This window comes from Taudactylus pleione, unplaced genomic scaffold (genome assembly GCF_031769625.1).
Source record: "Taudactylus pleione unplaced genomic scaffold, aTauple2 ptg000278l, whole genome shotgun sequence".
NCBI classification, from domain to species: Eukaryota; Metazoa; Chordata; class Amphibia; order Anura; family Myobatrachidae; genus Taudactylus; species Taudactylus pleione.
In genome coordinates, this window is record NW_028284680.1 from 1,825,340 (window position 1) to 1,840,368 (window position 15,029).

The 15,029-nt window shown below is 47.0% G+C and overlaps 1 protein-coding gene across 6 annotated transcripts in view; it reads left to right on the plus strand.

The window, feature by feature from the left end:
- The window catches only part of B3GAT1 (beta-1,3-glucuronyltransferase 1), a 230,671-nt gene that overhangs the window by 76,604 nt on the left and 139,038 nt on the right, over positions 1-15,029 (plus strand). For 3 of the 6 annotated variants that reach the window (XM_088481753.1, XM_088481756.1, XM_088481754.1), the window contains exon 1: positions 5,602-5,902. The exons of the other annotated variants lie outside the window; for them this stretch is intronic. The gene's annotated coding sequence lies outside the window, so the exon portion shown is untranslated. Of the gene's footprint in view, positions 1-5,601; positions 5,903-15,029 lie in introns of those variants that run through there. 6 annotated transcript variants of the gene reach the window in all.

The following is a 15,029-nucleotide window of genomic DNA, read 5'->3' on the forward strand; positions in this document are numbered from 1 at the left end:
TATCTATCTCATATCTATCTCTGTATCTCATATCTATCTCATATCTATCTATCTCATATCTATCTCTGTATCTCATATCTATCTATCTATGTATCTCATATATCTATCTCATATCTATCTAAGTATCTCATATCTATCTATCTCATATCTATCTATCTATCTCATATGTATCTATGTATCTCATATCTATCTATCTATCTATCTCATATGTATCTCTGTATCTCATATCTATCTATGTATCTCATATCTATCTAAGTATCTCATCTATCTATCTCATATCTATGTAGGTTATAACTGTGGTGTGTATATTTAAATGTGATAAACTGACCAGGAGTAAAGCTGGTAATGATTCCAGTATTGTAACCGTTCACATTTTACTGTAACTTTTTACCTTTGAAATCCCCCTGGAAAGTTCGGCGCCATCACAAGCTGAGCTCAGAGCGGGACATTATGCCTTATATAAAGGGCGCACTGATTAGAGAAATCTGCGCCTTTCAGACGGAGCTCCAGGGAAAAGTGTCCAGAATATATATACATAATATAATGCTGTAATGCATTATCATACAGATGAAAGGGCGATAGGTACTGTGTCGCTTATCTTGAGTCATTATGAGTTCCCAAATATGTTCCATATATATGTATCTAGCTGTTGCTAATGGTCCTTTCTATAGAAGGTACCTTTGTGTAACTGGCTGCTGCAGATTCCAGGCATAGTGACAACACAGAAGCACGAATCCCAGACTTCCTCCCACCATCGGGGAAGTTATTGAACGTACCCTGCACTATTTACTTATCTAGTTCAAATGACTAATTTATTGCAGGTCCACCTGACATTTCCCAGCTCATAAGTGGTTATCGCAGCAGCGATCGTTACAGACTGCATGGCTTGCTGGGTCCTGGTCAATTACAGCTGTTTCAGTCATTGTCACCCCAGAGGATTTGTGTTGTGCAGAATCTACGCTCCTGGAAAGGATTAAATACGCCCATATTTTCTGCATTCCTCACATCCCTCCTAACACAGCAATTTGTCAGAGGGACACCTAAGATTTGTTATAAATGTTGGCAGTGATGTGTGTGCAGGTGTTAATACTGCAGACTTATATAGGCACACACCAACCAGTGGTGTTGGTTTACTCTTTACTGAGAGACAGCAGGTACAGTTGTACTCACTGTTACATGTACACTGGTAATGGAGCCGAGTGGGGTTCTATACAGCTCACCAGCCGGTGACTGTGTGCTGCAAACGGGTAGCGGTGCAGGGATCTGGAACAGCTTTAAATGCAGGTATTAACCTATACTTGCCGACAATGTTGTGACTGCCTCCTATGGGAGGAGGTAGCCTAGACCGGCATAGCAGTGAGGTAATGAGACTAATTTGGGGGTGAATCGGGGGCGTTACTGTGCAACCTCGACCATTCCCCCGTGGCACAATGGCGAGATTACTGGCTTTGTGCAGCTGTGGGCGGGGCCATGATGATGTGATTCACTGCGAATCACGTCATCCGCTCCCCTGGAATGCCCTCTAACAGGGGGGCTGCGGATGCTGGCGGGGGGTGCGTGCTGGCCGGGGGACTTGCCCAATCTTCCGGGGTGCTGGGAGCACCACCCGATTTTCAGGAGGCTCCCGACCATCCTGGGAGAGTGGGTATTAACCAGGTCTGCGCAGTAACTCGCTCATATAATAAAACCATTTCTATTTGCTGGGTTCATATGTGCAGGGGCGCAGAGGAGGAGGTGGCTGGGTGCAAGGGAGCCAGGCCAAGGTGTGTCCCATTATATTCAAGGCCGCCGTGAGAAGTGTGGGGCTTAATACTAAGGTGGGAGTAACAGGGCCATAGAGGGCAATGATGGAGGAAGCGTGGCACCTTAAACAGGCCTGGTCCTGGCTAATTAGTACCCCCATTAGGCGTCCCTGGGTGTTGGGGATGTAGTACAGTACATGCAGCATGGCACTGACACATTTTAGCTGTTTTTCTGTCAGGCTCAGGGCCTAGTACACTCTAACTTCCACCTTGCCCTCTGGGTGCCCCAGATTATGGTGGTGTCTGATGGGTCCGAGGTCCCATGTACTGGCCCACCACGAACCTGTTGATAATTTCAGCATATGGGGGCCAGTACCTGTGAAGGTGCTGGTCTCATAGCCTATTATCAGAGTATCAGTAACGCAGATGTGCAGCGGGATGGCACTGGGTGGTGCAGCGGGATGGCACTAGGTGCAGGGAATGGCTCTGGGTGGTGCGGTATGGCACTGGGTGCAGCGGGATGGCTCTGGGTGGTGCGGTATGGCACTGGGTGCAGCGGGATGGCACTGGGTGCAGCGGGATGGCACTGAGTGGAGCAGGGTGGCACTGGGTAGTGCAGGATGGCTCTGGGTGCAGCAGGATGGCTCTGGGTGGTGCGGGATGGCTCTGGGTGGTGCGGGATGGCTCTGGGTGCAGGGAATGGCACTGGGTGGTGCAGCAGGATGGCTCTGGGTGGTGCAGCAGAATGGCTCTGGGTGGTGCGGTATGGCACTGGGTGCAGTATATAAATGCGTGTAAATGCCTTGGTTAGCGTTATTTGCTTTATAGTTTGTCATTGTTTTCATTGTTAATGCAGGCGGCCATGCCTGATTTGTGGGACAGGAGCACAATTGCTGATTATGGTGGTGACTGTAATATATACATCTCGCTCACTGACACATATAGCCGATACTTTTCTGATGAATGTTGATGGCGTGTCAGATCTAACCCTCGTACAGGCGGATTCTCATTTCCCATTCATCTCTAGGTGCTGGAACAACTAAGCGCCATGTTCTAAACGTAGAGTACACGTTACTGGGACTGAGGGTACCGTACGCTGGCATTACAGTTATGCGTTTAAGTTAAAGATATTTAAAGTGCAAGACAATGACTGCAGCAATAAGCTCCATACTCACTGAGGCCGCGCAGATTTGCATTTTCCCTGCCTTTGGCGCGCTGTGGTGCTGGATTTTGAGCGCCGCTTGTTCCATTTCAGGGCTTTTTATGTGCAACAATACAGTTAATAATTTAACACTTGTCTCAATGAGAAAGCATTGTAAATGCAGTGAGACGTGATTGAAACCCCTTGCCATCTGCATTTCTACATACTGTACATTGGACTTAAACAGGACAAGTGCTTCCCGTTGTCACAGATGTCAGCGTTAAAAACACAGGTTATTTACATTTTGCTGCATTTACAGACCATGCATAAATTCAGCCGCAAGTTTCATTTGTATTTGATGATTTGATAAAAAATAGACTTGGGGTGTATTTCATTTACACAGCGTCTCACATCAGGGGCAATCTCTGGGGTCTCACGGCGGTGGGAGTCACGAGCACATTTTTCTAATCTCTGCTTATGTATAATGTCCAAACGTGATGTATGTGCGTGCACAGTATATATGTCATTTATATAATATTATGCCCTGACCAGGAAAAGGCTACAAATCACGCAGGCTTGCGGAGGAGAACCCACTCGCCTCTAAGGTTTGAGACCACCGTTTGCTCTAAAAATAGTGATTTTTTAAATTCCTTTTATTTATTTTTTTAAACACTGAAGCACATTTATTAACTTCCAATATGCCCCCAAAAGTGCGCAATCCTTATAGCGCAATACGCATGTGTACAGGAGAAAACTTGTGATGATCACAAGATCCCTCTTCGGATAAGCTCACCCCACGTGGCTCCATCTGATGTTGGCGTCAATGGCCGTCTCCAGAACTATAGAGATGGCAGCTGCGGTTGTTTTTTTTTTTCTTTTCACATTTGAAATGTGAATTTCTCATTTATGTTGATGAAATGCACTATGCTCCCTTCTGCACAATGAGTAACGGCTAATTGATTTGTCCGAGGGGGGCGAGCAGAAATCCGACCAAACTAGGGCCACGAAGATGGTGTCCAGCTTAGCATGTACACTAACAGCATCGTGGCCGGCACTTCAGTCAGAGAATGTCGGTTACCGTGACTAAACACCCAGCTTATGGCGCAGTAACCGGCATTGCTCGACTAAGGGCCTGATTCAGAGCCGCTCGCAAAAAGCGAGCGCTCGCTCTGAATCAGGGCGGCAGCTTTTTTTTTATTTTTAAATCCGGCCTCCTGGCCGCTCGCATAGCTGTGGGTGACCACCCACAGCTTTTGCGAGCGGCCAGGTGATGGTCGCGATGGTCACGACCATCGTGCTTGCGACGAGACCCTTGTGGTAGGGTCTCGTTCCCACAAGTCCCAGTGAGCTTTTGGCTCTAATCGAGCAGGAAGCTCACCACTGACATCACTCGTGATGTCAGTGTGGGCCGCCCCCAAACGCCAGGCATTCCTTCGGGAACGCTTCCGTTTGGCCAGCCACCCCCCCCGCCCGCCTCCAAAACGGGGCGAGCTTCGATCAACATTGACAGCCGCCCCTTTTGGATGTGAGTGCCAGAGCGAGTGATTTCACGCTCGCTCCGGGTCTCGCGCATGCACAGTGCGCACGCCGCGTGTTTGCGCACTGCACGGCCATCGACCCGCTTGCGAGCGAGTCTGAATCAGGCCCTAAGTGCAGGACACGATGGGGACAATTGAATAGCTCCGGGAACTCCTTCCTGGCGCTTTTCAAATGGCGCTGAAGTGAATTGCCCCCATTGTGTTCACTCCTCTCCCCCTATAGAATGTAAGCTCACGTGAGCAGGGCCCCACTCCTCTTTGTCTTCTCTACATAATTCTGCTAGCTGCTCACAGTATCTATCTATCTACCTGCATTTATATACTGTCTGTATTAGTCTGTACTTATGTGCCCTGTTCTCAGTCTTCGGGTGAGATGTACTAAGGGGTGAAATGCGATCAAACCCCCCAAAATTGTGTTTTCTGAGTTTTGACCGCATTTCCCATAAGCGCCAAGCTCCGTACTGCTATATATCCCGGGGGCTTACCCCATAGAAGCTTATGGGCTTCTTATCGGGTCCCTCCCAATGTCTCCCGCTGTGGCGCACACCGTTCTGCGCATGCGCCCAGGGACTTCTGGGTAACAAACCTCTATCGCAAAGGATAGCCGTTATCGGGAGACTTTAATCGCATTCCTAAGTACATACTGGTGCCATTAACGCCGGTATGCAGCGCTTCGCGGATACGATGCTTTGTACATCCCGCCCCTTATCCGCTTGTACTGCGCTACGGAACCCTTGTGGCGCTTTATAAATAAAATATAATAATAATGCACCTGGAGAACGATATTATACAGTAACACAGATAACTCTGGTGGTCCCAGGCGGGGGGCTGCTATATCCCTCTTACTAGGCCCTCTGCCCACCGCGTACCAGCTCAGACATACCGTATGCCCCTTTCTCCCACACTGGTCTTGTGGACTCTTATTGAAGTTAAATGAACACATGGGCTTGTGTGGGCCAGCATATAATGTACAGGGGGGGGGGAGTTATTATTTCCCCCTGCCCACCACCTGCCTGTGGGAAAGGAATCGTATTTGGATGTCGGGGGGGGGGGGGGGGGGGCTGCAGCATGTACCAAGTGCAGAGCATCCCTGCTGCTGCCCCCACCCTCGGTAGGGATTGGTACAGACCGAGCACTGTGCAGTTCCCTGTGTCAGAGCATCTTCCCTCTGTGCTGCATATCAGGAGCAGCAGCTTTGTCTGGATGCCATAGGAATCCTCCTGCTCCATGCGGCAGCCGGGCAGCCGGGCAGCAGGGCATCTGCAGCTCTCTCTGCCCACTATCCGGGAGCCTGTGTGATCTGCCGGGGGATCTTGTGCCTACGGACCTGGGATCCCTGGGAGTCAGCGGCTGCAGCACACACAAAGGATGCACTGAGCAGACCTGAATCGCTCTCTGTTCCCAGAGCAGGAAGGATTAGGGAATGAATGGGAGTCACAGCTCAGTGCAGGGGATGAAGCTGATCCGCTTCCCACAATGAGGTAGGGTCCATTCTCTCCATCCCTTCTCCTCTTCTGCCTGCATTATCCCTGGTCAGTGCTGGGTGCACCAGCTGTGCCGGGAGACCCCCGGCTACATGAGGCTCTGGGGGTGCACATTAGGAAGTCTCGCCTCCCCCCACAACTTTGTGTAGTTGTGCATGAGTTGTTTACCCCCTGGGCATCTCTGCCAGGTGATATAGGATGGTCACATAGCAACTGCAGTCATTTCTTATATTTATAGGCTTTGTGCAAGCAATCTGGTATTATTAACCCTTCTTACACTCACAGCAGGGAATATAACCCCTCTCTGCACTCTAGCCCTCTCCCCAAATGCCACATTGTGCCCGTGGGCTGCTATTTGTTCGGGTGGGCAGAGGCTGTAGCAGCGTCCTCCCTGGCAGCAGCGTAGTGGCATCAGCAGATGAGATTGGCTTATCCAACAGGTCTGAGCATTAGGAGAAGAATAATATTATGCTGGCAGCTAATCAGGGGGTCTGGCGTGCGGCTGATGGGTCTTGCAGCTGGCAGGGGCGACTCTTTGCAGAATGATCATTTGTGTCTATGAATACATAGACGAGTCCATGGAAACGCTCTTTGGGTACCATAAACATATATAGGTGCTGCTGCAACCAGCGCTGATATCTATGCGTAGCATTTTACAGACAGGTTCTCAAACTCGGTCCTCAGGACCCCAAACAGTGCATGTTTTCCAGGTCTCCTCACAGAATCGCAAGTGAAATAATTGGCTCCGCCTGTGAATCTTTTAAAATGTGTCAGCGAGTAATGAATGCACCTGTGCGCCTGCTGGGTGACCTGCAAAACGTGACCTGTGTGGGGTCCTGAGGACCGAGTTTGAGAGCCTCTGCTATAGGGGGTTGGTGGGGGATGGAAGCACACATGATAAGTTGTCTCCTATGGATCAATTGTTGAAGTAGAACTCAGGAGCTCATTCAGACCTGCTCGCAAGATGCGGTCGCTCGCTGGCGGAAAGGGGCCGGATATTCAAATTCCTCAATTGCACTGCGTGGCGTAAGCACGCCCTCTATGTCTTAGCGACCTACAGCACTGTGCGCTCGCTAGTGTATAAAGACGCCCCCTTTCCCCTCGCAACACACGTCATGTCCTGAAATTGTTTGATTAATCGGTAACATCGGAGCAGCTCGCAGCCCTTGAGGTTGCCTTTCCCCGCCACAAGCACTGCGATCAGCGCTGGCTGAAATACATGCAGGTGACGTGTACAATGACGCTATTTTGCAATTTATGCACGCCCATTAAACTGCGTTTTGTCGGCCTGACACGCCTGCATCCGCTACACCACTCCCCCATTTCCAAGCACCTTCCCCTGTTACCACCCACAAACGGCGCTATGTGTCACTCAAAGTAGCGACCTGATAGTGGTTTACGAGCAACCAAAATGCGTTCGCAAAGACTGGCTTGCGCACTGCGAATTATACGCATGCGCAGTCGGGAGAAAATCACTCAGAGCGAGCGCACTTTAGCGAGCGGGTCTGAATCAGGTCCTCCGTGTCTTAGGCGGAGAATCACCGGGAAATCACAATTCAAAGTCTCTATTACACTTATAAGAGGCAACTACAAACTTATCCAGTGACCTCCAGCAGCAGCAGCCTTAGTTGCCCTTCGGCCTCTCCAGCACCTGTAGCAATTGGCAGCCTGTGGACATCCTTGGGTCCTGGTGTAAGGCAGCCCTGAGGACATAGAGAATGGTCATCTGCTGGGTTCTGGGAGATGTATGAGGGCATCCGGCCTCCTGCCTGTTGTGGTGATTCTGACCTGAGAATTAGATCTCACTGCTGAGAGGATGGAAATTGCTTTCTATGAGGGGCAGCAGAGCTCGGTGACTGGCTCCGCTCCGCGCATGGAAGAGGTGCTTCATTGCTGTATGATGCCAGTGCTGAGCTGGGGGGGTAGCGCCATGCTGCAGAGTGGAATGGAAGCTACATTGCTGCTGCTTAAAAAAACACAACAAAACAGTGAGATGATTGTTTCCCTGATAGAAAGCGTTTAGATGGCGCTGGGAGCGAGGCCGATTATTAGGGAACTCTGCGTGGTGTAGAATGTGTGTGACAAGTCATTGGCAAGATTACAGTTCCTGTATGAAGTGCGGAGGCATAAATAGCCCCAATATATGGATTCAGAATAAGTGTGAAGTATAAACCAGATGTATCACTGACATGTTGTATCACTCGGGGACCAGGAAACCAAGAAGCTACGTTGTGTGGTTGAGGGATTAGGGTGCAGCAAAGTGATACGTTATAGTGTCCCACACAGTTATGTCAGTATTGCCTGTATGAGAGGACTCTGCAGCCTCATGTAACAGGGACATTATGGGCACAATCTTTATTGAGGGATGGGAACATCTTTCTGTACTTTGTGGATGTTAAAAAAAAAAAAAAAAACAGACGATTTAGAGATTAATAAATGATATAAGTGGGAACATTTCTGTAAGTACCGATGGAGTCACACAGCGTAATACAGGACCGGTTCTGTGCCGAGCACCGCTGTGCTATAACTACTTGTTCCAAAACAATCTCAGTAATCCTCACTATAGTTATACTAGTGACTATAATGATTGTGTACATGAGCGTTCTGTTTACTGACACCTTCTGTGCACTGTGCTTGTGCAGGGAAAGTACTTGTGTATTAGTGTGTAGCAGTGTGTAGTAGTGTGTATTAGTGTGGCTTTGCTGAATAGAGGACTGTGCTGTGCAGGGAAAGTATTTGTGTATTAGTGTGTGGCTGTGTATTAGTGTGTGGCTGTGTATTAGTGTGTAGCAGTGTGTATTAGTGTGTGGCTGTGTATTAGTGTGTAGCAGTGTGTATTAGTGTGTGGCTGTGTATTAGTGTGTGGCAGTGTGTATTAGTGTGTGGCAGTGTGTATTAGTGTGTAGCGGTGTGGCTTTGCTGAATAGAGGACTGTGCTGTGCAGGGAAAGTATTTGTGTATTAGTGTGTGGCTGTGTATTAGTGTGTGGCTGTGTATTAGTGTGTAGCAGTGTGTAGCAGTGTGTATTAGTGTGTATTAGTGTGTAGCAGTGTGGCTTTGCTGAATAGAGGACTGTGCTGTACAGGGAAAGTACTTGTGTATTAGTGTGTGGCAGTGTAGTAGTGTGGCTTTGCTGAATAGAGGACTGCTATACAGGGAAAGTACTTGTGTATTAATGTGTAGCAGTGTGTAGTAGTGTGTAGTAGTGTGGCTTTGCTGAATAGAGGACTGTGCTGTACAGGGAAAGTACTTGTGTATTAGTGTGGTGTACAGGGAAAGTACTTGTGTATTAGTGTGGTGTACAGGGAAAGTACTTGTGTATTAGTGTGTGGCAGTGTAGTACTGTGGCTTTGCTGAATAGAGGACTGTGCTGTACAGGGAAAGTACTTGTGTATTAGTGTGTAGCAGTGTGTAGTAGTGTGGCTTTGCTGAATAGAGGACTGTGCTGTAGAGGGAAAGTACTTGTGTATTAGTGTGCTGTACAGGGAAAGTACTTGTGTATTAGTGTGTGGCTGTGTATTAGTGTATGGCAGTGTATTAGTGTGTAGTAGTGTGGCTTTGCTGAATAGAGGACTGTGCTGTACAGGGAAAGTACTTGTGTATTAGTGTGTGGCAGTGTAGTACTGTGGCTTTGCTGAATAGACGACTGTGCTGTACAGGGAAAGTACTTGTGTATTAGTGTGCTGTACAGGGAAAGTACTTGTGTATTAGTGTGTAGCAGTGTGTAGTAGTGTGGCTTTGCTGAATAGAGGACTGTGCAGTACAGGGAAAGTACTTGTGTATTAGTGTGTGGCTGTGTATTAGTGTATGGCAGTGTATTAGTGTGTAGTAGTGTGGCTTTGCTGAATAGAGGACTGTGCTGTACAGGGAAAGTACTTGTGTATTAGTGTGCTGTACAGGGAAAGTACTTGTGTATTAGTGTGTGGCTGTGTATTAGTGTGTGGCTGTGTATTAGTGTGTAGTAGTGTGGCTTTGCTGAATAGAGGACTGTGCTGTACAGGGAAAGTACTTGTGTTTTAGTGTGTGGCTGTGTATTAGTGTATGGCAGTGTATTAGTGTGTAGTAGTGTGGCTTTGCTGAATAGAGGACTGTGCTGTACAGGGAAAGTACTTGTGTATTAGTGTGCTGTACAGGGAAAGTACTTGTGTATTAGTGTGTGGCTGTGTATTAGTGTATGGCAGTGTATTAGTGTGTAGCAGTGTGGCTTTGCTGAACAGAGGACTGTGCTGTACAGGGAAAGTACTTGTGTATTAGTGTGCTGTACAGGGAAAGTACTTGTGTATTAGTGTGTGGCTGTGTATTAGTGTATGGCAGTGTATTAGTGTGTAGTAGTGTGGCTTTGCTGAATAGAGAACTGTGCTGTACAGGGAAAGTACTTGTGTATTAGTGTGTGGCAGTGTAGTACTGTGGCTTTGCTGAATAGACGACTGTGCTGTACAGGGAAAGTACTTGTGTATTAGTGTGCTGTACAGGGAAAGTACTTGTGTATTAGTGTGTAGCAGTGTGTAGTAGTGTGGCTTTGCTGAATAGAGGACTGTGCAGTACAGGGAAAGTACTTGTGTATTAGTGTGTGGCTGTGTATTAGTGTATGGCAGTGTATTAGTGTGTAGTAGTGTGGCTTTGCTGAATAGAGGACTGTGCTGTACAGGGAAAGTACTTGTGTATTAGTGTGCTGTACAGGGAAAGTACTTGTGTATAAGTGTGTGGCTGTGTATTAGTGTGTGGCTGTGTATTAGTGTGTAGTAGTGTGGCTTTGCTGAATAGAGGACTGTGCTGTACAGGGAAAGTACTTGTGTATTAGTGTGCTGTACAGGGAAAGTACTTGTGTATTAGTGTGTGGCTGTGTATTAGTGTATGGCAGTGTATTAGTGTGTAGCAGTGTGGCTTTGCTGAACAGAGGACTGTGCAGGGAAAGTACTTGTGTATTAGTGTGTAGCAGTGTAGTACTGTGGCTTTGCTGAATAGAGGACTGTGCTGTACAGGGAAAGTACTTGTGTATTAGTGTGCTGTACAGGGAAAGTACTTGTGTATTAGTGTGTGGCTGTGTATTAGTGTATGGCAGTGTATTAGTGTGTAGCAGTGTGGCTTTGCTGAACAGAGGACTGTGCTGTGCAGGGAAAGTACTTGTGTATTAGTGTGTAGCAGTGTGTAGTAGTGTGGCTTTGCTGAATAGAGGACTGTGCTATGCAGTGAGAGTACTTGTGTATTAGTGTGTGGCAGTGTAGTAGTGTGTATTAGTGTGTAGGAGTGTGGCTTTCCTGAATAGATGACTGTAATGTGCAGGGATAGTACTTGTGTATTGGTGTGTAGTAGAGTGGCTTTGCTAAATAGAGGACTGTGCTGTGCAGGGAAAGTACTTGTGTATTAGTGTGTAGTGGTGTGGCTTTGCTAAATAGAGGACTGTGCTGTGCAGGGAAAGTACTTGTGTATTAGTGTGTAGCGGTGTGGCTTTGCTAAATAGAGGACTGTGCTGTGCAGGGAAAGTACTTGTGTATTAGTGTGTAGCGGTGTGGCTTTGCTAAATAGAGGACTGTTCTGTGCAGGGAAAGTACTTGTGTATTAGTGTGTAGCGGTGTGGCTTTGCTAAATAGAGGACTGTGCTGTGCAGGGAAAGTACTTGTGTATTAGTGTGTAGCGGTGTGGCTTTGCTAAATAGAGGACTGTGCTGTGCAGGGAAAGTTCTTGTGTATTAGTGTGTAGCAGTGTGGCTTTGCTAAATAGAGGACTGTGCTGTGCAGGGAAAGTACTTGTGTATTAGTGTGTAGCGGTGTGGCTTTGCTAAATAGAGGACTGTGCTGTGCAGGGAAAGTACTTGTGTATTAGTGTGTAGCTGTGTGGCTTTCCTGAATAGAGGACTGTGCTGTGCAGGGAAAGTACTTGTGTATTAGTGTGTAGCGGTGTGGCTTTGCTAAATAGAGGACTGTGCTGTGCAGGGAAAGTTCTTGTGTATTAGTGTGTAGCGGTGTGGCTTTGCTAAATAGAGGACTGTGCTGTGCAGGGAAAGTTCTTGTGTATTAGTGTGTAGCGGTGTGGCTTTGCTAAATAGAGGACTGTGCTGTGCAGGGAAAGTACTTGTGTATTAGTGTGTGGCAGTATAGTAGTGTGGCATTGCTGAATAGAGGACTGTGCTGTACAGGGAAAGTACTTGTGTATTAGTAAGAATGATGGCTGTCAATTTAAGCCTTAGGGACATTAAATCACCAGTGTTTTGAGTGTTGACAGTTTAGTAACGTGTTGGCTATTGCCCCTTTAAGTTTAGCAGGTCTTATGCAGCCAATGAATGTTTCATGGGGAGTGGTCTAAGAGTATATAATGGGGTGATGTATGCAAATCTGCCTCTTTGTTACAGTTTTTCCCACCCTCTCTCCCTCTACCTGTGTATTAGTGTGTAGTAGTGTGGTTTTGCTGAATAGATGACTGTGCTGTGCAGGGAAAGTACTTCTGTATTAGTGTGTAGCAGTGTGTAGTAGTGTGGCTTTGCAGAATAGAGTACTGTGCTGTACAGGGAAAGTATTTGTGTATCAGTGTGTGGCAGTATAGTAGTGTGGCTTTGTTGAAAAGAGTACTACTGTGCAGGGATAGTACTTGTGTATTAGTGTGTAGCGGTGTGGCTTTGCTAAATAGAGGACTGTGCTGTGCAGGGAAAGTACTTGTGTATTAGTGTGTAGCAGTGTGTAGTAGTGTGGCTTTGCAGAATAGAGTACTGTGCTGTACAGGGAAAGTATTTGTGTATCAGTGTGTGGCAGTATAGTAGTGTGGCTTTGTTGAATAGAGTACTACTGTGCAGGGATAGTACTTGTGTATTAGTGTGTAGCGGTGTGGCTTTGCTAAATAGAGGACTGTGCTGTGCAGGGAAAGTACTTGTGTATTAGTGTGTAGCGGTGTGGCTTTGCTAAATAGAGGACTGTGCTGTGCAGGGAAAGTACTTGTGTATTAGTGTGTAGCGGTGTGGCTTTGCTGAATAGAGGACTGTGCTGTGCAGGGAAAGTACTTGTGTATTAGTGTGTAGTGGTGTGGCTTTGCTAAATAGAGGACTGTGCTGTGCAGGGAAAGTACTTGTGTATTAGTGTGTGGCAGTGTAGTAGTGTGTATTAGTGTGTGGCTTTGCTGAATAGAGGACTGCTATACAGGGAAAGTACTTGTGTATTAATGTGTAGTAGTGTGGCTTTGCTGAATAGAGGACTGTGCTGTACAGGGAAAGTATTTGTGTATTAGTGTGCGGCTGTGTATTAGTGTGTAGCAGTGTGTATTAGTGTGTAGCAGTGTAGCAGTGTGGCTTTGCTGAATAGAGGACTGTGCTGTACAGGGAAAGTACTTGTGTATTAGTGTGTGGCAGTGTAGTAGTGTGGCTTTGCTGAATAGAGGACTGCTATACAGGGAAAGTACTTGTGTATTAATGTGTAGCAGTGTGTAGTAGTGTGGCTTTGCTGAATAGAGGACTGTGCTGTACAGGGAAAGTACTTGTGTATTAGTGTGGTGTACAGGGAAAGTACTTGTGTATTAGTGTGTGGCTGTGTATTAGTGTATGGCAGTGTATTAGTGTGTAGTAGTGTGGCTTTGCTGAATAGAGGACTGTGCTGTGCAGGGAAAGTACTTGTGTATTAGTGTGTAGCAGTGTGGCTTTGCTGAATAGAGGACTGTGCTGTACAGGGAAAGTACTTGTGTATTAGTGTGGTGTACAGGGAAAGTACTTGTGTATTAGTGTGTGGCTGTGTATTAGTGTATGGCAGTGTATTAGTGTGTAGTAGTGTGGCTTTGCTGAATAGAGGACTGTGCTGTGCAGGGAAAGTACTTGTGTATTAGTGTGTAGTACTGTGGCTTTGCTGAATAGAGGACTGTGCTGTACAGGGAAAGTACTTGTGTATTAGTGTGCTGTACAGGGAAAGTACTTGTGTATTAGTGTGTGGCTGTGTATTAGTGTATGGCAGTGTATTAGTGTGTAGCAGTGTGGCTTTGCTGAACAGAGGACTGTGCTGTGCAGGGAAAGTACTTGTGTATTAGTGTGTAGCAGTGTGTAGTAGTGTGGCTTTGCTGAATAGAGGACTGTGCTATGCAGTGAGAGTACTTGTGTATTAGTGTGTGGCAGTGTAGTAGTGTGTATTAGTGTGTAGGAGTGTGGCTTTCCTGAATAGATGACTGTAATGTGCAGGGATAGTACTTGTGTATTGGTGTGTAGTAGAGTGGCTTTGCTAAATAGAGGACTGTGCTGTGCAGGGAAAGTACTTGTGTATTAGTGTGTAGTGGTGTGGCTTTGCTAAATAGAGGACTGTGCTGTGCAGGGAAAGTACTTGTGTATTAGTGTGTAGCGGTGTGGCTTTGCTAAATAGAGGACTGTGCTGTGCAGGGAAAGTACTTGTGTATTAGTGTGTAGCGGTGTGGCTTTGCTAAATAGAGGACTGTGCTGTGCAGGGAAAGTACTTGTGTATTAGTGTGTAGCGGTGTGGCTTTGCTAAATAGAGGACTGTGCTGTGCAGGGAAAGTACTTGTGTATTAGTGTGTAGCGGTGTGGCTTTGCTAAATAGAGGACTGTGCTGTGCAGGGAAAGTTCTTGTGTATTAGTGTGTAGCAGTGTGGCTTTGCTAAATAGAGGACTGTGCTGTGCAGGGAAAGTACTTGTGTATTAGTGTGTAGCGGTGTGGCTTTGCTAAATAGAGGACTGTGCTGTGCAGGGAAAGTACTTGTGTATTAGTGTGTAGCTGTGTGGCTTTCCTGAATAGAGGACTGTGCTGTGCAGGGAAAGTACTTGTGTATTAGTGTGTAGTAGTGTGGCTTTGCTAAATAGAGGACTGTGCTGTGCAGGGAAAGTACTTGTGTATTAGTGTGTAGCGGTGTGGCTTTGCTAAATAGAGGACTGTTCTGTGCAGGGAAAGTACTTGTGTATTAGTGTGTAGCGGTGTGGCTTTGCTAAATAGAGGACTGTGCTGTGCAGTGAAAGTACTTGTGTATTGGTGTGTAGCGGTGTGGCTTTGCTAAATAGAGGACTGTGCTGTGCAGGGAAAGTACTTGTGTATTAGTGTGTAGTAGTGTGGCTTTGCTAAATAGAGGACTGTGCTGTGCAGGGAAAGTACTTGTGTATTAGTGTGTAGCGGTGTGGCTTTGCTAAATAGAGGACTGTTCTGTGCAG